This window comes from Lathamus discolor, chromosome 3, assembly GCF_037157495.1.
Source record: "Lathamus discolor isolate bLatDis1 chromosome 3, bLatDis1.hap1, whole genome shotgun sequence".
Taxonomy (NCBI): Eukaryota; Metazoa; Chordata; class Aves; order Psittaciformes; family Psittacidae; genus Lathamus; species Lathamus discolor.
In genome coordinates this window covers 5,454,540-5,476,005 of record NC_088886.1, presented here as the reverse complement: position 1 = coordinate 5,476,005, position 21,466 = coordinate 5,454,540, and the positions used below count along the sequence as shown (strand labels likewise).

Below are 21,466 nucleotides of genomic sequence, written 5' to 3'. Positions count from 1 at the left end.
GCTCCATCCCTGGCAGTGCTCAAGGCCAGGTTGGGCACAGGGGCTTGGAGCAACCTGCTCTAGTAGAAGGCGTCCCTGCCTGTGGCAGGGGGCTGGAGCTGGATGATCTTAAAGCCCCTTCCAACCCAAACCACTCCATGATTCTATAAAACCTGGGATTATACAGGCAGCCAAATGATTTTCAGCCAGATTTCCCAAACATACTATCAAAGGAGGGAGCTTAAAACTATTGATATGCTATCAACCATGCACTTAAAAACCCACAGAGGAGCCCCGAGACAACAATTTCCCCCATAGTCCTAATGGATTTTACTATGAATAAACAAAAGCATTCCCATCCTGCACTTTCCCTTTCTAAGGCCCCTGCCAACTCTGACATTTTATATATTCCTCTGAGTAAACCAGTGCCAAACATTTCCCTATCTTTAACAGCAACTGAAGCAGGAGCTACTGGGGACTCCTGCAGTGCTCAGCCCATCACAACGACTGAGCCAAAGCCCCAAACTTTCAATTCCTTTGGCTAAATCCCAGTTTCATCTCTCCTGGCTTTTCAAGCCTGCACTGTGCTTCTATAGCAAGGAGTGCTCCCCACTGATGACAGCAGGCAAGAAATGAGGAGGAAGGCATTAATTCCTTAGGTGATTTGGACTCAGTACCTCCATGGATGCTCTCTGGCTGCTAACGCAGGAGGATGAACCATGTGGGGCACTGAAGTGTTTCCCAGTTGGCATCTGAAGAGGAAGAAGATGGAAAGCTCTCCAGTTACCTATCCAGCCTAGCATAACCTGGGATTTTTTGGTCCTTTTTTGCTTCTGTGAGCACAGTGCTTTTGTAGCATGTCTTGTTAATACTTTATGGCTTTTTTAGGAATTACTTGGCACAATATACCACCTAAGGAAATGGGACCTTTGTGTGTGTCCAAGTTGCAGAAACAGCCTTGAAATGTGGATCCTCTGCATGTGACATTTTTTGATTCCCCAAAACTGGACTTTCTGACACCTTTTATAGAGCTTTTTGATGCCTATCTGTAAACTCTCTGCCTCTGCAGGCTTCCTCCCTATTCCTCATATCCAAACAAGCCTGCTCACTGAATGACACCAAAGTGGCTGGCACGGCAGCACTCACACCCTGCAAGGCACCACTTTCCAGGGGCTGTTTTTCACACCAGCCACTGGTAAACGAGCCTCGTGTGACAGACCACTGGCTGGATAATGAGTTCATTCTCCAGACCCTTCGAGAGCAAGGTACTTTCCTGGCCCATCTGTTCACTGAGCTCCTCACGGCACGGCTCTGGGAATGCTGCTTCTGAAGAGAGCAGCAAACACCCGGTGGACCACTGATGTGCAACAGACCCCGTTTTGATGGCCTCTGTAACACACGGTGCGGAGCTTTCTCAGCTGAAAAATAGGAAGAGACAGAGCACTGGGATCACTTCAGAGCCATTGCTGGAAATTCTTAAACTGGAAAAGAAAAATCGGGAGGGAAGAAAGCCTCCAGAAGGCTAAAACACATCTAGCACAGAAGTGACACAGGCACAGCGATGCTCCTCAACCACCTCTTATTTCCTCCACGTTTTCTAGGAGAAACAAAAGTTCCAGGAAAGTCAGAGGTCTGTAAACAGAAGCGGTCAGAACGTCAAAGCAAAGATCATGGGAGACTAGAACAAGGAACGACACTTAAAATACCAAGCCAGGAAGCGTATCCAACCTCGACTGAAACACTGGCACATGTGACCTCAAAAAGAAAACACAGATAAATAGCTTAGGTACCATCTGCAAATGTCTTTGGAGGCAAGAAAAACTGGCACCTGCTTCAATTTGGAGAAGGGATGAATAAGAAGTGACAGGGGTTGGTATACTTGGTATACCTGAGTGGTGAGTGGTTTAATGAAGATAAAGCAGGCTGCCTAATATACCATCTTCTCAGTACAAAAACCTGGCAATGGATGACTGTGACAAACATCCCATTTAAAACCGCCTTTAAAAAATGTTGGTTTCAAACACACTGCCCTGGCAGAGCTCCCTGCTATTTCATACGCACAAGGTGCAGATGTAGGTGGTTCATTAACGCATTGAGGCTGTTGAAGGTCAGGAGAACATCCTCGCTCACAGCCAACAAGGCTTTTTAACAATGAACTCTCATGGTTAGGGTTGGGATATGAGCCAACTCTCAGTAGCAGAGCTTGCTCCAGGTAAATCCTTCCACAGCTGCCTATTATTCCATCTCACATCATTTGTTCTGACACACATAGCACTGTCCATATAGATACAGGACCAAATACATCATAGGTGCGACCCAGTATGGGAAATCCTATTTGGTTGTGCAATTACATTACTGTCTTCTCCCTGACTGTGCTAATGTCTGAATTAAACTGTAATATCTCATGACTGGAACCCTTCTTTAATTCATGCTGAAGAGCTCTCACACAATCTGTGGCACTGAACAAAGTAGTAAATTCACCTCAACATCTTTATGCTTTCCCACAGTCTTTAAATCATTCATATCCAGGCTTTCTGTGTGTTCTGGACTGGATGGAAATATTCCTAGCCCATAACTTTTCTATTAATGCTCTTGAGGAACGAACTCTTTAGAGAGAAAGTTCTGTTCTTTAATCATCAGGAGAAAGAGCAATTCCCATGTTTCACTGCCACAGGATGAGCCCCGAGAAGCCCCAGGGCTCTGAGTCATCTTGGAACAAGTCCTTCTGAACCCTAGGACAAATCAAGCCCTGAATGCATCCCTGGTGAAAAGCACACTCTGCAAATGGATGCCTGGTGAGGTGCCACTCCCTCTTTCTGCTTTCTTGCAAGGAAAGGAAGGGTCAACAGTGCTCAAGAAGTCCTCCCCTGTACGGGCAAAGGAGTCAGGCAAACTCTTCTGACGTGATGCGCTTCTGTGAATGAAGCATCCTCCAAATGTGCTTCCCTGTAACATGTAATGCCATTATTCCCCAAGACTTGATAAAAACCTGAAAACAAGCTTGAAAATAGGGTCCTCTGCATCATCTGAAGAGGCCCAATGGGGTAAACAACAGAGCTGCACCATAGGAAACCAGACATCACTGCACTGCAACTAATTTGTGAGACATCTCCCAAACATCGTCTTCAATGAGAAACAGCATGCCAAAGGCTCGCAGGCAAAAACTCACTACTGAATACAGCAAAACACATTAAAACAACATTAAGAGTTGGGTTTAAACATGCAGAGTTCCACAAAATTCAGAGAAAGGCCTTCCTTAGTACGGACCCTATACACCAAGACACTGCAGCCTTTACAGCATCAATGACATTGACTGTCCCTCTCTTTTGACAACTGCTCTTTCCTCCATTAACTTCTTTTCCTCCATGGGTTTAACCCAGAGACAGAAGGTCCCCATAATCATTGCTACAGAGGCTGGTAGAGAAGAACCCCATAGGGGTTTGCTATACTGTGAAATCCCCCAAGCTAAACCTCATTGAATGTATTTAGCAATGACACAAAGCACAACTGCAGGGGAAAACCTCTCTCTCCTCTCAGGGCCTCTGCACTGCCAGCTTTGGAGCCACCTTCCACCGCTCTGACCATGAACTACTCAACATGACCAAGAGCTTTGCTTCATCCCAGGGAGCTTCTTGGGATGAGACTCCTTGGGAAACCCACTTCCAAAGTGTGACACAAAAGTATAGGACATACACCTGGATAACCGAGAAAGTCCCTACCTTTCCTCTGCTCCTACACCTTTGATACTTCAGGATGCTGACGCAACTTGATGCAGTTCACCCAGTTTTACAGTTGTAAAGACAAACTGCCTCTAACCTCCTCTTCCCCAGTACATCAAGCAGCACGTACAGGCCCACAGTGCCTTTTCTGGTCCCTGCGGAGACTCAGGAGTTCCCTCCTCAGCACAGCTCTTGTGCTCTCACCCAGACAGGAGTCTGGATGGTCCTCGCTACAGCACCACAGTGCTGGGAAGGTTTAGGTGGACACTTGGAGGGACACACTGCTTTCACAGACAGCTGACACCGGCAGGGTCAATATGACTTTAGAGTCTTGTAGGGCCAAGGAAGATCTTGTTGAAAGCACAAAACCCTGCTTTTGAAACAGCACAATATGCAAGCAAGTATGAGCACGGTATCACAGTGTGCTGGTGGTTTGTATATTGTTCCTTTAAGTACTCTAAATTTCCTGCTTGAGGCCAGTCTCTCAAGCACGCTGGGCTCTTCCCAATACCTTGTGCTATCACAGGACCCTCCCTACTTCTGAAGCTGCTCTGAGACAGTTTGTCCTCCTACGGTGCTCTCCAGCTCCCCTCTTCCTAGCTGCTCACAGCTCCTGCCTCCAGCCTCTGACCTTTCGATGGCTACCTGGGAAATCCCAAATTCAGTAAGAGACTTTTTAAAGCAAACAGTTTACATATGATTAATTCTGCCTGCAGACCTCAAACACAAACCAAACCCTTCCTGATTAACAAAGGTCACTGAATCTCAACAGTTTATTGCAAACAATTCCAACACATTACAGCCCTCCTCTGAAAAATGAAGTAAAAGCAAACCAGGCTTTGCCTGGAGAGAACAGAGGTGGCTGAAGAAAGGGTAAGGAGCTGCCCACATACAAACTGAATAACTGATGGAACAGCAGATGCGGGTTAGCACCACCAGCAAGTTGCCCTTATAAAATGGAGAGGGACAGGGCAGGATAAAATGGAGAGGGACAGGGGCAGGATAAAATGGAGAGGGACAGGGCAGGACAAAACGGAGAGGGACAGGGCAGGACCTCTTGCCACAGCAACCCCCAGTCATAGAATAAAAAATACATATCCTAGTAGAGAGAGCACTGCCTGGATGCATTCCCTGTTGGATCCTTTGCCTGTTGGATTCACTTGGCAGTAGGATATTCTCCGCATGCTTCGAAGTTGCACTTTTCCTTCATAGCTGTCAAACCCCTTTGCGGAGGTATGTATGACATGACGTTATCTTCACGTTACAGACAGGGGAACTGAGAGGCAGCGACGGGAAGCTATTTTCTCAAGATGAGATAGTGGGTCATCAGCAAAGTTAGAACCATGGTCCTTAAACCACCCCGGCATCGCTGCCACCCTCCACAGCCACCTCAGGGAAGACAAGGCTTAAAAGCAGCAGTGATTCCCATTGGAGGTGCTGTGCCTTGGAGCACACCAGGACTTTTCAGTGGTGACAAATGGTGACAGTGCCAAATACAGCTCAGCACCTCGGGCTTCCCAGCTGAGCCAGCACACCAAAAAGCTCCGGTGGCACAAATGCCATCCTCCCATAGAGCTGGTGTTCCTCAGGCAGGGATGAGCCCTCGGTGGGCTTTCACAGCACTCTGGGACCAGCAGAAGGAGCAGCAATGTCCTTTACTGAGAGGAGCATATGAAAACATTAAGAGGGAATCCTCAATCATCTTCCCTCACATTCCCATCATACCTTTCTCTATTAGGCAGCTGTGACTTTGCTAACCTGACTGATCCATAATTCATAACTATTATCCATGCTCAATAATTACAATGTTAATATTTTGTTAATTTAAAAGGACCTTCCTCCGGCAGAGTTCAGCCTGTACCACTGACTAATGCACAATTTAAGTGTTTATGAACAAAAGTGCTCTCTCTCCCCTTTCTTTTCCTCCCCAATTCATGCCTTCAAAATGTTTTCAAAATGCTGGGGAAAGGAGGAATTCTAACAGGAAACCTCATTACTTTAAGGTAAATTTAAAACTGATGAGATGCACAAAGCCTAATCTATCAATCAAAGCCAATTGTGCTGTACAAGCACACTGAAAGCCGTTCACTTTCTAATCACTAATAGGTAACACTATCAAATTCAGCCCTACACTCTATTAGAATTGCAGCAGAAAAGCACTTAGTGTAATATCCAAAGAGAGCTTACCGAATACTATTCACTTGGCTCGAAGACAAGACCAAGTGTGTTAATAATTTGTAAGCATCCTTAGGCAATGTGCTTTATCAATATGCTCAGAAAAGGAAATAAAAATACCCAACCAGAACATTTGTAGATGAAAAATCAAAATCTAACTTGTGTTCAGCCAGAGAGAACTGTGACTTCTTCTCAGTGTAGGCATTAATTTGTGAATTACACATGGCTGTGGGGCTGTCCTGGCTGCAGCACCCATCAGACTATCACAGAAACCTAGAATGGTTTGGGTTGGAAGGGACCTCAAAGCTCATCCAGTTCCAACCCCTGCCATGGGCAGGGACCCCTTCCACTGGAGCAGCTTGCTCCAAGCCCCTGTGTCCAACCTGGCCTTGAGCACTGCCAGGGATGGGGCAGCCACAGCTGCTCTGGGCACCCTGCGCCAGCGCCTCAGCACCCTCCCAGGGAAGAGCTTCTGCCTAAGAGCTCAGCTCAGTCTCCCCTCGGGCAGGTTAAAGCCATTCCCCTTGGCCTGTCCCTACAGGCCCTTGTCCAAAGCCCCTCTCCAGGTTTCCTGCAGCTCCTTTAGGCACTGGAGCTGCTGAGGTCTCCCCCAGAACCTTCTCTTCTCCAGGCCAAACCCAGCTGCAAACTGCAGGAACCATCTCCATTCCCTACTATTCCCCACCCCACTTACCCTTCCTTCTGACCACATTCATTGCAGGCTTGTTTGTAGGAGGATTTCTTGTGCCCTCATCTCCTATTGCCACATTTTCCCATCAGTCCTCCTAAGCACAAATGTACAGCGTTGAACTACAAAAGTATAGCAATGAACTTCACTCAGCCTCCTCTCTCTCAGTTGTGGCTTGCATCCTTCCTCCAGGGGAAGGACACATAGAGACACCGAGCATCTGCGACCAGGTCCAGTGCTCATTTTGATGTTATTATCCACCCCAAATTTAAGATTTTCTAAGGTTTTCTTGCTCTCCACAATAAATGCCACTGACAGCACACTGCTGTAAAACACCCAAAGATTTAGCAGCACCCGCAGGCAGCAGCAGCGTTGATGAGGGGATGCAGCAAACATCGAGTTTACACGTATACAGAGACGCTGCGCGCTGGTGACAAGTAGTACAAAGGCTTCCTTGATGTGAAGACAGAATGACTGCATTGCTCATGTCAAAAAATGATCAGTGGAAGCATAACAACAGACCATTCTGCATGCTACACACGCTGCATAAAGCACAAAAATAACTCTTTATGTTTCCTGCGCTTTTTTTGCCTGGTTTCTCAGGAAAAAAAAAAAACAAGAGACATGCAATTGTACTGTCAGTCACTGCTTCCCTAAATAACTTTTGAACCTGTTGGCTGATCTCAGGTTTGACAGATAGGCAGAGGTCTCAAAGGAATCACATTCCTACCAGATGCGTTTAAATAATAGGGACTCAAACTAGTGCCTTTACTGAATTCACCTCTGTGCCGTGCTGTGTGCTGGTCTGTACCTCAGGGGTACCAATTAGACCACAAGCCAGAGCAGCTCTCCTGATCAGGGAACAGCTGGGGGAAATGCTTACTTACACCATCAGACAATGCACAAAGGAAAAATCATGTGAGTGCTCTAACCACAGGACATGCTGCGAGAAGCATTCCAATCCATCCTTCTCCGAGCAGAGCAGGATCCAGGACCATCCATGCACGCAGCCTGAGCAGCTGGACTTGGCATCTTTGACACTTACTTTGGTCTCAAAACCAAAGTCACTTAAGGCATCGGCAGGCTCTGTGTGATGTCAGTGCTAATGCCCCAAGGATTGCCCTGTTTCCCCAAAGCACAGCATTACCTTCTTCAACTTCCCCCATCTTCCCCCTTGGAGCTGGAAACACAAATGCATCCTCTGAGCTAATAAAGCACTTGCTTTAGTAGCTTAGGTTCTTGCTACCGTTACCAAAAGAGATAAATAGAGAAGCATTGCCTGGCAAAGAGCAAGATTTCTATTCAGTCTGAAGGGGATGTGTATGACAGCGAAGCTGCAGAACTCTCATTCTAATAGCCAGTGCTGCTAATTAAAACTGTTTTGGAAGATGTGGAGCTAGCATATAAATCACCCCACTATATGCTATAAATAAGAGGCAGATACTGAATTGAATAGCTCCCATTTGTCAACTGAATGAAGAGATTTGATTGTGCCTTTCTGAATAATAAATCCAGACATACCTAGCAGGGCGCTGAGAGTTGCAAGAGTGTCTCTTATCAAACAACAATGATTATATTATAGGGTATGCATTATAGCGGATCATCCATTTCTCTTGTTTTCTCATTTATCGCTGACATCCTCCCTCCCAGGTGAAACGTTTGCTCTGTACAGCCTGTGTTCACGCAAAGGTCTCGGAAGCGAGGCAGGAGTGAACATTACTGAGTCAATATGCACCTACTAGGATGTATCACAGAGCAAAGGTAAGATGAGTAGGGAAACTGAGTTGTGGTACACAGGTTTTTCTTCTTGTCCTTTTTCCCATAGCACTTCGGAAGGAAACTCAAAAACACAGCAGGTCTCACACAGAGGAGAGGCACAGTTCTTAAAGGCAATGGATGCCCATTCGTACAAAACAACACAGAGAAACAAAGAAATTCCTTAATATCATCTTATAACAATCACTGAACAATGGAAACCCAAAAGGCACACACACAGCAACAGGTTTGCAACAACAACAATAATAAAGGTACCTCGCTCCTTTGTGAACAGCTCTTCTCAACCATGAGCACTAGATCCCACTCACAGCCACCATATCTTTCTCACTGTAAAAAACAAATAAATGGGCACTAATTAGGAAATGCCATTTCTTAATGCTAAGTTCAGAGCAGCTTCAAATCCTGCACACATGCATAAAGAGGAAGATTTAGGATTCCCTGTCACACGGAAGGCTGCGGAAGGTTAATTGAGTTCACGGAGGAGGTATCATTACCTCTATAACACATCTAAGGAAAAAAGCACTGCAGTCAGGTTATGGAGATGGATTTATTTTAAGCCTTTCAAACGATTTGTTAAGTTTTTGCCCTCTAACAGGATGATGATTCCTCTCACTTTGTCCCCAAAACCTAAGGAGCCACTTTCACAGCACCCCTCAACCAGTGGGTTTCACACCTTCCCCTGCCCAGATGCTCTCATCCCACCCACTGGCAGACATGAGATGCAGGTGATTTATGACCTCTGGCATCTACTCCCATTTTCCCAAAGGAAAAACATCCTCTGGGACTGACCACGGGATTCAGTGCAGGCTTTTTAATCCCATGCCAAAGGAACCACTGCTGGCTGGAAGACAGTGAAACAAGCCAAGGAACTTCAGGGAGCTTTTTACCTTGTCTTTACCTTTGCCTTTACCGTATCTTCTGCTGGGGCTTAAAAGCAGAGAGAAAAAATCCCCCCATCTGGGGCCCCTCATATCCCCCTTCCAAAAAACATACCAACTGCCTACAGTCCTCTCAGTATCACTAAGATAAATAGTATCCTTCTTGTGGCCTGCTCCTCATTTGCTCAGGCTAGTAAAGCTGTGACCTATGTGTACTGATTTTATCAACAAGAACTGTAAATCAGGATGATTTTATCATTTGGGGGTTACGTTTGCCAATAAAAAGGAAGAGACACAGCTAGGCTGAAAGCATTTGATGGCTACACAGCGATTTTGAAATCCTGGCCATGGCTCCTGCATCCTGAAGTGCTTACCTTGCTGTCCTCCACCCTCCCCTTACTTCCTTGAGCTCCTGAGTCTAAATGACATTCTAGGCACTACAAGTCAGGCCATGGCCTGTGTGTCACCAGCTCTACCAAGACTTTGCAGTCACTATTCAGTGCCTGATGATGCTACAAAAGCTACTGCAGGGCGAGGAAAGCACAAACAGGGCTTTCCTTGCTAAAACCAAGCAGATGGGACTCAGAGCACAAAAAGGAGAAAACACCATTAACAAAATCCATTTATTCAGATGACCTGAACTTGAAAGGAAGGTGTTAAAATCCAAGACAAAGAAGATTTCTGATTGGCAGTCAGTGACATCATACCTGTGCCAATTACAGAGGTAATTCAGGGGACTGCCTTTAAGAAGAAATTATTCTGATACAGCAATAACACATTGTAGACAGCCCATTTGCAGGGGATTACATGGCACTTCTCAGGTAGTTAAAGCCACTGAGCCTTTTGACCTTGTGCCTCCTAACACTACAGGAGGCATAATCGCATGGGGATGCACTGCTTGTCATGTGTGTCTTACTGCTTAAATAAAGGCCAGCCACCCAGCAACGGGAGCTGTGGACCTCAGGCTCATTTTCTATGAGTTATTATGCGAATACAACATGAATGTAATAAACAGCGCTATTAATTAGTTTATTATATCATTTCAGGGACGGGCTACACAGACTGAGAAACAGTAGAGGAAGCCTGTGCCAGGCTAGAATAAAAGCATTTCTCAGGTCACTGCCTTAAAAGCCGATATTTCATGCTACCATGATGCTTAGACAAGACAAGTAAATCTTCGCACGTTGCAATCTTGAAGTCACTCGAACTAATCGTCTCGCCAGATGAGATTCTAGCTCACTCGCAATCGTAGCGCTCGTAATGAACATCACGCAAGGTGAAAATTGATATCAAGAGCATTTCTAAGAGCTAAAAAGTTAACACCTAAATTGGAAATCAATATACACTTTAAGTATTGATGAGCAGAAAAGAAATCTTCGAGGTTTTGCCTCCGCGGCGTGAATACTGTTTTAAGTTGAGCTAAAGTCTGCTGAAATACCCTACTTTGAACAGTTATTAAAACCCAAAAAGCCCCCACAAAGCAAGCAAACCCTATGCTTTATGGAATGATCGCCTAATGCTATCACAAACACGCGCATCTGTGCAAAAGCACCAGGAACATGCTAAGCCAAATGTTAGAAGCGACTTTTTTACTGTCTGTTAGTTTCTGAAGCTGTGCTTGCCTCCTCAAGACAAACAGCAAAGACTAGATTAAACCACAGCCGAGAAGCATCACCTTTGAGGATGATGGCCTTTGGTACAGGCATCAGAAGAGCACATCTACACCTAGTGATGGAGCACAGGGTAAAGACTGTGAGCCTGCTCAGTATGTGAACCCGCAGTGTTCAAGGCCAGGCTGGACACAGGGGCTTGGAGCAAGCTGCTCTAGTGGAAGCTGTCCCTGCCCATGGCAGGGGTTGGAACTGGATGAGCTTTAAGGTCTCTTCCAACACAAACTGGTCTGGGATTCTAAGATGTTGCTTTTGGGAGCAGAATTAGTGTCTCTGCACAGTGCTCTGCTCTTACGGTGGGGACACATCTCCTTGGGTCAATACCAGGTGAAGAGCAGCTGCAGAATATGTCATCTATCTGCTCAAAGCAAGCTTTTCAGACTCACTGATGAATGAAATAGCTGTGAAAAACAAACGTCTTATTGTTCGAGTCCTCCAGCCTGCAAGGAAGCAGGAAATTCTGTGCACCGCATCAAAAGAAACACTTGACCCTATGTGATCAGTTCCTCCTCATAATTATTACTCACCAATTTTTGCCATGTTTCTCAGGTGAAAAGGGGCAAGAATGGCTCAGAAAAGGTTAGAAATGCTGTACATCTCTATAAATATTTGTTGGTCTGCATTCCTTTAACTTTGCGTGATTAAATACAGCCTGCTTCTGTTCTTCCACTTTATCCTCCGGGGAAATTTATCATCAAAATTACTGTACAGCATTCATTACTCTAGCCTCATTTAAAACCTTGCCCTACTTATTATTTAGGCTGCAAAAAAAATATGTTGCTTTGTATAGTATTTCCTATAATAGTCTCAATCATTACATTTAAAAAGATTGCTGTAAGGCAGCTTAGCCTGTATTAGAGAGAAATAAAGTGCAATTCCATAGTTAAGCGTTACAGTTCTTATTCAGCTTTTGTTTCCCAAATCATAACAACGCAACGTTGCAATTCCTTAAAAGTCTCTTGCTGCTAATTAGCAACATTGAGGACTTCAGTCCCCGCATTTGAAAGGGACATGTAGTGGCTCTTTTCCAGCTTGAACAGTAGTGGGGAAAGGCAAAGAGATGAGAAGGGAAGAGAAGGAAGGGAAGGCAGGAGGCTCCATCAATTTGAAGGTACAGTGGTCTAAATCAGTGGTGCAGGGAACACACCCAGGTATAACAGAGCAGCAGGCAAAGCAAAATCACCTGTTTCTAACTCTGATTCAAGATTCCTGTTTAGGACAAAGAGACACAGCTATTTAAAAGAAACAAGATGCAATGTCTAAAGGAGGGAGAAAATCTAACTGAAATCCCAGTAGTGATTTGGGAAATTGCTCATACTGATATGTGAAGCCTCTTAATTTGGGCTCCTTCACTAACAGGAGTACTCTGATGCCGAGTACCATTGCTGGGGTTTTCGACAATACTGAGTATGTGTTTCTCTGAGCCTTCTGTACTTCTGACAAAGCATCATTAACCAGAGTCTGGAGTCACTGGCACAGATCCTCCTGAAAAGCAGACCCTCCTGGGGAGGTTATCATAGAGAGGTCATCTCTTCCCCATTAGCAGCCCCACCAGGACGTTCTCCTGCACGGACTGCAGAACTGAACACTGGTTTATTTGTGGTTTGACCACAGCAAATACAGGGTGGGGAAAAGCCGTACATTAACACTGAACGTGTTATGTCATTGTGTTTATTGGCTCGTTTAGGTTGCTCCAGTTTCCTCACTGCCTTCCCTGGACTTGAATGACCTCGGCAGCTTTTCGCTATCCACAAACCTAGCTACCCTTCCACCCCATCTCCATCCCAGATCAAAGACCTCATGGAGGACTTCGGAACACTGAAGGAACCCCTGGTTTAACCCTCTGCAATGGCGAAAGCTGCCTGGTTATACCTAATCTTCAGCTTCAGGTTTTGAGTCACGACTGTATTTCTCCCTGTCACACGCCTACCTTGTCTGACTGCTTTCTACGAGATACCTTGCTAAAGACCTTTCAATATCATAAATAAATGAGATAAGCCAGTTCCTCTCTCTTCATTTCTTATTGACAAGTTCAAAGACTTCTAAGAGATTAAGAGTGAAAGACTGTAAGTGACCTGCTGGGTCATCAAACCTAGGCTTTTCCTATCACTTCCAGCCATACACCTCAGTACCTTTCTACTGGATAAGCCTGATTTTATCAGCATCTCCCAAATGTTCTCTTTTTTGCTTATCATTTGAACCCGTTTACCAGGTACAAATGAAAGACTTAGTGGTCGGTAACTCCCTGGATCATTTTCTTTCTGGTGTCACAAGAAGGCATTTTATCCTTTCTATCCATGGAGCAGACACATCCCACAACACCCACAGGAAGGGAAAGAAAAAAAACACCTAAGTCTTAGTGGAAGGAAGGGAAGGGAACAGGATAGCAGAGCTGATGTTCATACAAGATGTACTGCCAACTCCAGTACATGCAGTGCATTGACAAACTAATGAAACAATGAAAATCCCTATTTTATAACAGTGAGAAATTGAGGTAGGAATCAATATTTTCCTTGGGTATTATTTTCTCATTAGACTTAATGGGTAAAAACGTAATAATTTTTGACCCCTAATTGTATGGATTCAGAATTAAGAATGAGCACCATGCAACATGCATCAAATACAGCTTTTCCATGAGTCTGGTCAGCAGAGGATGCTTGCGATATGTTCTGATGAGTGCCTGTGTGCATCCCATGACCGGAGGGACTGTGCTCATTAGCTGTGCCGTGCTCTGGAGGGGCAAATTACCATTCACAAACCCAACACCCAGCTCTGTGCGCCAGCAGCTGCTTAGGACACACAGATGCACGTTGGCAACCATGCTGCCTTTCAACAAAATACATCGGGAAAATCCATAATGCTAACATATACCTCTCCCCATAAAAGGGGTTTTCACAAGAGGGAATTATTCTGTGCCTCCTCTCCCCAGCAGCCATTTGAAGTGCATAAAAAGGTTTAGAGTTGTAGCTTGCTGCAAAGAGCAGCAGGGATCTCACCCAAAGGGGACACTGCTCTGGTTCAGGGCCAGGAGAGGTCAAACATCACTGCAGTGCTACGGTCACAAGCAATTTCCAGCAAGGCTGAGCCACAGCCCATTAACCCATGTGCTACGCACACACACCAGGTTATAATGCTCACATGAGAGGGAGCAGCTTGCCACCCTTTGTGGGTCCATAACAGCCCCAAACCCCTTCTTACCCACAGCAAGCACTGACTATGACATGAGTTCACGTCCAGAGTCTGACCCACAAAGCACTTTGGTGCAACCAGAGCATCTTCTCAAACCAGATTCCTGGAGGAACCTTGAAAGCACGTGCAGGGTTCAATGTGGCGAGTGCCACTAACACAGCAAAAATGAGCATGATGGTGAACCTGAGCAGATCCTCAACACTTGGGGAAGAAGAGGAGTAAATTCAGTGGATTTGGTTTGGTTTTCTGAGTGATGCATTAATTCTATGCCTTGCAATGATATCTTCGGCAGAAGAAAAAACCCCAGTATTCTGTTTGTTTCCTGCAATAAATCAGCATCATCCTTTGCTTTATAAACCAAGGCTATTATCTAAGATATTAGAAGCCCCCTTCCAACCCCAACCATTCTGTGATTCTACGATATGATTCTATAATATTCTCAAATATAGCTAAACCTTTATGTGAGCATTTAAACCAAAATAAAAGATTACCTAATGAAACGCTTGCAACTTAATGCTGCTCCCAGAAGGGGAGACCAAAGCTATAACAACAGGCAGAAGGCACAGGTGGTGTGTTGGAATGGCCAGGAGAACACATCAAATCACCTCTTTACGTCGTGGATGCACAAACAACAGATTTGGGGACCCCATGCGTGGGTCCCCGACACTGCCAGCCACAATGCCCTGCAAGCAGAAGCTGCTTCCTGCTGGACAGGGGAGCTCTGGTGCCTCCGGTCATGGGGGGAAATTTCCTACAACATACTGGAGCAGGTATTACCCTGCAGCTCAAGGGGAGGATCAGCCCAGAACAGATATCCATACTGGAGACCCCACACTGGAGAAGGTTTATCCTGAAGGATGGGTGCACAGCGGGGCAGGGAAAATGTGTGAGGAGGAAGAAGTGGCAGAGAGGGGCTGTTAGAGAATAACCACAACCACCCATTCCCTCCCACCCTATGCTGCTGGGGTAGGAGGAGGTAAAGGAGTTGGGAATAAAGGAGTGGATTTCAGCCTGGGAAGAAGTGGGGAAAAGATGTTAAGTTTTTGTCTTTGTTTCTCACTATCCTACTCGATTTTTAAGTGCCCACAAATTAGCTTTCCCCCATAACAGTAACTGGTAAGTGATGTCTTTATCAACCTATGAGCTCCTCCATCACATTTTTGTCCCTCCATCCTGCTAAGGAGGAGGGGCGAGAGCAGCTGGATGGACCTTTGAGCAGCTAGCTAAGGTCAACCCACCACACTTGTCCATTCCCTGGCAGGCATGCCTTTCTCTCCAAGAGTTTATTTGGAGGAGCTTGCTGTCAAACCAGCATCCCACAGAGTGATAAGTGCATTGTACAGGACCTGCAGATGGCATGACAGGGACCACTGGACATCGGCCATAGGCAGGATCCTGATAACCTCTATCAGAACAGTGCTCCTCCGTAACTTTAAACTATGGGGGCTGGGAACTGGCTAGTGTGGAAGAGAGAAAAGTTGATCCCAGCATGACACCCTTTCTGTCAATCCAGCCTCTATCATTTATTTAAGTGTTCTTCTAATCTTCCAGGCTGCGGCTCACACATTTATAATCTTGAATTCTTTATGAGCAGCAAGATTAACACCCCTTTCATCAGGCTGGGAGCAAGGCAGATCCTGACTAGTTTTGATCTGCTCCTGAACCCCAAGGCTTTCAATAGATGTCATATTTTGAGCTGTGGTTTTCCCCAAAGGGAGAGCTGCAGCTTTCCCGTGGTGCAGCCTACAACTTCAAATTGCTTGTATCCCACCAGTTCCATGTGAAAGCCTTAACACCTCCATCCACTTCCTGACCTCAGATGACTTTCTATCAGCAGAAAGAGAAACTACCAGCACTGACGGGCTGGTGGTGGGATCATCAGTAGCTTGTCAGAACATGACATCACACACCTCCTCCTACATCTCGGATCAGTAGAAATAAGCTGTCAGGTTGGCAAGAGTCCTCTCTGTTCCAGATCATCCAGAGGAAATTAAACACTTTAAGCAGAAAGGTCCAGGTCCCTAAGTCAAAGGACACCTCTCTTTTTCTGTGGTCCTTTTCGCAGGTTTTACAAGAGGTCAACCAGCAAACCAAGGTGGTCAGATCTTCAAATGCTCGCTGTGTTTGAGGTCTCCCACATGTACATGTCAGCGTAAATGAGACACTGAGCAAGAGTTTAATCTTGCTTCTGTTGCTTCTTCTCCAAGGCCAAGCCACCCGCATCCTTGTGTCAACCCACTGCTACTGCTAGGCAAGACTGGGCTCCCTGTCACCTATAGTGCCACCCTAAAGCCATGGTTCAGGCCTGAAACTGTAAAAGGAGCATTTTCCCCTACAGTCACACTCTTGCAACTGAGGTGAAAGAGCAGTTCTCAAAATCCTATGTAGTGTACCAGAAGTGAACATGTCAAGGCTGCAGACCTTCACTTCCAGGCCAGAGCATCTCTTTCCAGGGACCATTTACCAAATTTAACCACTCTCCCTCTCTGCCTTGTCTGTTATTTGGGCAGACTTCATTCCCATCTACTACTGAGTCCCTCTCTTGCACAGATGTGTGAGCTTCGTGCAGCTAAAACCTGTCTGATAATATCCATCACCATCTTGTGCACTGTGGGTTTCAAACTGTGTGCAAGTGCTACTACTCTGATGAAAATAATGAAAACTGATTATCTCATCATGTCATTTGCAGTGGAAAGAAAGGCCGATTTTGACTTTTGAGTAGTTGGATCTAATTTTCTGTCACGAGTTCACTGTCGTTTTCCCCTCCGCAGCCTTTTTGTGTCTCTCACCTGTTAAAAACGAAAGGCTTTGAACAGGAATGGGCAAGGGTCATCTCTGCCTACGCTTCTGTTCCACAGCCAGTGTTGTAGAACAAATACTGATGAGAATCATGATGATAATGAGGAAAATAATAATGAGCATTGATCTCGATGGAGATGCTCCTCTGTTCTACCAGGCCACTGAGATGAGAATCAGGAATCCCCTGACATATAGGATGTGTCACACTAAAGTTTAATTAACAGCAAATCACAACCCAAATGACATTTCCTCCCCCCCACCCCCTTGATTTTCATAACTGACTTTTCCCAACAAAACTCCAAGGGACATTGGGAAATAGAGGAGAAAGCAAAAACTTCTGCCTCCGCGTACAGCCTGTTACACTAAGGAAGTCAGTCATCCATGATTCCTCTCTGATTTTCTACAGTGTAAATCATGAGCTACTTCAGTGTATTCCATGGAGAGGCATCAGTACAGATGAGAGGAGAATTAGGTCCAATGTGCTTCAAGACGACACACTTGGCATGTTATTTCACAGCTTCACGTGCTAATGGCAACACGCTAACTCCTTGATAATGGTGCCATCAGTGCGTGTCGGCTGAACATGTACCAGAGCTCTCTTGCTGTAAGAGCGCTGACGTCCAGTCAGAACACCCTGCACTTCCCCAGCACCATCTCCAGCACTTTTCCAACAAATTAACCCAGGTGAAATGCTCAGGAGAGCACCATTAGAGAGACAGCATGAAGCCTTGCTTGCGGGGTCAGCCTAACTGAGCATCACTCCATGCTGCTGCGGTGGAGGTGGGCTTGCCCCAAGAACCTGCTGCCTCGTGCCACCTTGGCTTTCACATAACCATGCAGAAACCCCACATCCAGCAGCCGGTGACTGCCAAAACCATTTCTTTTTAATCATTGCTTGTTATATTACTTTTCAGCCACATTTTCACTTTAACTAGGTCCCTGTGAACACTACTGGGGCAGCAGGACAGCTGACCGAAGAGGGCAGGACATCCTCCTTTTAGCAGCAAGAACCATTTACACTATGGCATAAAGAACTCTACAGATTTACAAGGTTGCTCCTAGCTCCTATCAAGATCAGAAGAAATCAATGCTCAAAGGAAACTCATGTAGCTGTAAATAATCAAGAAGTGGTGTTCAGGACTGAAATATTTACTTTTCAGGTATGATTTTTGCTATTGGTGTTTCTGTGTTAGAAATATTTCTGTCTTGCTTTCAAGTGCCAGGTATTTGAATGGTTTTTCCCAATAGATGAAAACCAGTTTTCTGATTGACATACTCCTCTATGCTGCTCATACAAGATACCATACAGAAACATGGGCTCCCTTTCTCTCAAGACCTTTGGCAGATCTTGTTTACGACAAAGTGCAACATATAAAAGACTTTTATTTATAATCACTACCATGAAGTAGTTGGCTGATTTTACAGACTAAGTAGGAGGAAGTAAGGAGTATCTCAGGCAATTCAATGCATTTATATCCATTACATATTAACTTATTACATATTGCTCACGGAAGGAATCAATTGTTCAGACTAAATCAATCTCCAACAGGGTAAGGTCATAGACTTGTGCTATTAACTGCAATCAGCCACTTAAAAAGAGGATACCAGCAGAATAGCTAAGATAACAGGTACATCTTCCATTGATAACCTAGCCCATAAACATTTCCCATGGACATGTTCACAGAAAACCACAGCTGAGTTCAGACTGCAGCACTGCACAGCACATATATATCTATATGTATACACACACACAAAAACTACTGAGTTTCAGAGTACTGTCCTACACTATAATCTAGCAGCCTCTCCTCCCCACAAGCAGCTTCCTCCTGATAAAGAACAGCTCTCCCTGACAGGAGAAGATTCTGCTGATGAAGCAAAGACTGCAAAAAAGGAGGACACGAGGCTGCACAGCTCCAGCCCTCCTGCATGGCTGCGCCCTGCAAGTGTGGAATCAAGGTTTCCTGGCAGGAGCCAGCACAGGGCAAGCCAGCAGCAAGGAAATCTGCATCCTCCCTTTGGGAGAAATAATTGATCATACTTTAAAGGAAAGTGAGCAACAAAAAGCCAAGTTTGCATAGAACTGAAGCAAGCCAATGTTGCAAATCGTAACTCAACCAGCTCACACTGCTGCAAGCCAGAGATCTCTGATCTAATCGAAGTGAATAGCTTGAAGTGCACTGCTATTAAGAGAATCAAAGCTCCTGCGTCTCAGCTTCAATAGCTGGGAAACAGAAGTAATAGTGTTTACCCACCTTACAGAGATAATAGGAGTAGTTATGTTCGTACAGAAATGTGATCATGTAAAAAAGCACTGTGGCACGAAAGTTCCAAGTATTATTATTAGGTGTGTTTTGGTACTCCAGAAATAAAACTCAATTCAAGCTCTTCTATTTCTTTGACACTTGTAGCAGGCTTCCAATGTGGCGGAAAAAAAACCCTGCTCAAAAATAAACAGCAGAATAATGAGCTTTCCTTATTTAATTCACCAAATCGGCACAATAAGCTCATGTTTAAACAAAAAATGAAAAGGAAACTTGCTGCTGCGCCAGAACAGCAGCACAATCAATTTTAATTAGCATTGCTCATTGTGGGAAATGATAAGGTATCAGTCATAGTAATTGGTGGTGTTGACAATTAGTCAAAGTTATTAACATCTCAAGACCCAGGACAAAAAAAACCTTGCTGAATTTTAAGTATCTGGAGAAGGCTTGCTTCCAAATTCCCAAGTCTGGAAACATTGCTTAGATTTATTAGTTATTAGTTTTCCATCAGAACACAAGCTCTGTAATAACACAACCAACACGAATGTCACCGGTGCTTGATCAGTATGAGTTGTCCATGGAGATCTGCTGCGAGTGGGGCACCCTGGCTGGTGAGCACCATCACATCCCCGCTTCCCACCTCTCTCCCTTTGTTTCCCTTCACCTCCTTTAGACGCTCATCCCAGATACTATCTTGTTAGACACATGTGGACCAAACTGGATCGGGAGATGCTTGCAGTCAACATAAGTGCTGTCAGCTCTGAGCTGGAGCATCTCCAAACCCCGCATAGCCCCATGTAGGAAAATAAGCCCTTACTTACACAGAGCTAGGGGATGCTGGCCATGCAAGCAGAAACAACTGCTACTTGTAGATATTGCCCAGACCGCATCTTTTAATGGCCAATTTCAGCAATTCCTCAGGCTTCTTAGAAACTCAAGTATAAGTCAAAGTACACGACAAGTCACCAGCCACAACATCAGGCACTCGAGGGCTTTGACATGCTCTCACTTAGACCTGGGCAGCCCCAGTGACCATCCTGCCTGTGCTTGCTACCTGACATATGCTGAAAGAGAATCTGCACTGGCAAAGGAAGTCAGTGATTGTATTAACCAGCTGAGCAAACCAGATAGCTCACTTACATGGTTCAGATTAGAACTGACGCAAAGATTTCTAATGTTTCAGTAAGGTGAACTCACGGACACAGCTGATGCTAAAAAGGCAGAACAAGAGCATCATCAATTGAACCAAAAAGCATTTAGTTAATATGAAGTTAATCTGACCATCTGCCCTGGGAAGACACAATTGTTTTCTGCTAGAGGAATTTCAGTGAATATATCCCACCTCCCACTGCCTTCTGTACCTTTATTGTAAATGAAGATATATATAAGATATATATATAAAAACACAGCAATAGCCATCCTTCTGGTGTAAGTAGGTGTCACAGTTTAAAATAGCAGAGGTGACATGTATTACTCATCTGTCCTTTTACTCGCTTTAATGTGTTTATTTGTATGGAAATTAAAAGTCAGGTAAAAACAGCATCTCTTCTCCTAGCACTTGTATCTATTACACTGTGTGGCTATTCTTTGGACCCTGGCTACTACCACTCCCAAACAGACACAGCCCTTCATGCAACAGAGTGAAGTATGAGAGTGCCACAAAGGAATAAATCCTGTCTGCCAGATGCTGTCAAGCAGCACCACTGGAATAACTGCCAGAGAGCACAGTCTTTAAAGAAACTCCCCCAAAACCCAACTGAGATTCAAAGCAAAGAAACTCTGATTTAAATTCCCCCCCCTCAGCCACCGGCCTGGAGCAGCAGCAGCAGGGCTCTGCCGCTGCGTCCGCAAGATAAACACCATTTTCAAGGTCAATTTCCTATGACCAGTTGCTTCATTTCTCATCATTTTCTGTCCAACTTCATAGATTACCACTTAAAATTGATTTATTCTTTCCTTTTCCAGCATTACTTTGCACTTCATTTAAAAGGGGGGGTGGGGGTGGCGGCGGCTTTTTGTCCCCCTCTGTTCTGTACAAATGCACTGTCATAAGACGATGAGGCTCAGCTGGGTTTCAATTGACTAAAATGACTGCTCAGTAAAGCAGCGTGTTATAAAAGCTAAACTAAATCAAGAGGCATCTTCCAACCGTCTCTCCCCCCCTCTTCCCTACCGCTAGAAATACTGTTTTTAACATAGCGTCTTGAGCTTTTACATTGTGGAGCTTTGATTGTAAAGAAACATTTTAGTACCCCATAATAGAAAACAAAAAGTTGTATTTAGGTCTTTCCCAGGGTTTGAGATCCCTTCTGCAGGCCGGTAGCATTCGCAC

At 45.0% G+C, this 21,466-nt stretch overlaps 1 protein-coding gene across 4 annotated transcripts in view; it reads right to left on the bottom strand.

Moving 5' to 3' along the window:
* The window catches only part of DAB1 (DAB adaptor protein 1), a 484,717-nt gene that overhangs the window by 243,805 nt on the left and 219,446 nt on the right, over nt 1-21,466 (bottom strand). For 3 of the 4 annotated variants that reach the window (XM_065673261.1, XM_065673260.1, XM_065673259.1), the window contains exon 2: nt 8,593-8,664. The exons of the other annotated variant lie outside the window; for it this stretch is intronic. The gene's annotated coding sequence lies outside the window, so the exon portion shown is untranslated. The remainder of the gene's footprint in view (nt 1-8,592; nt 8,665-21,466) is intronic. 4 annotated transcript variants of the gene reach the window in all.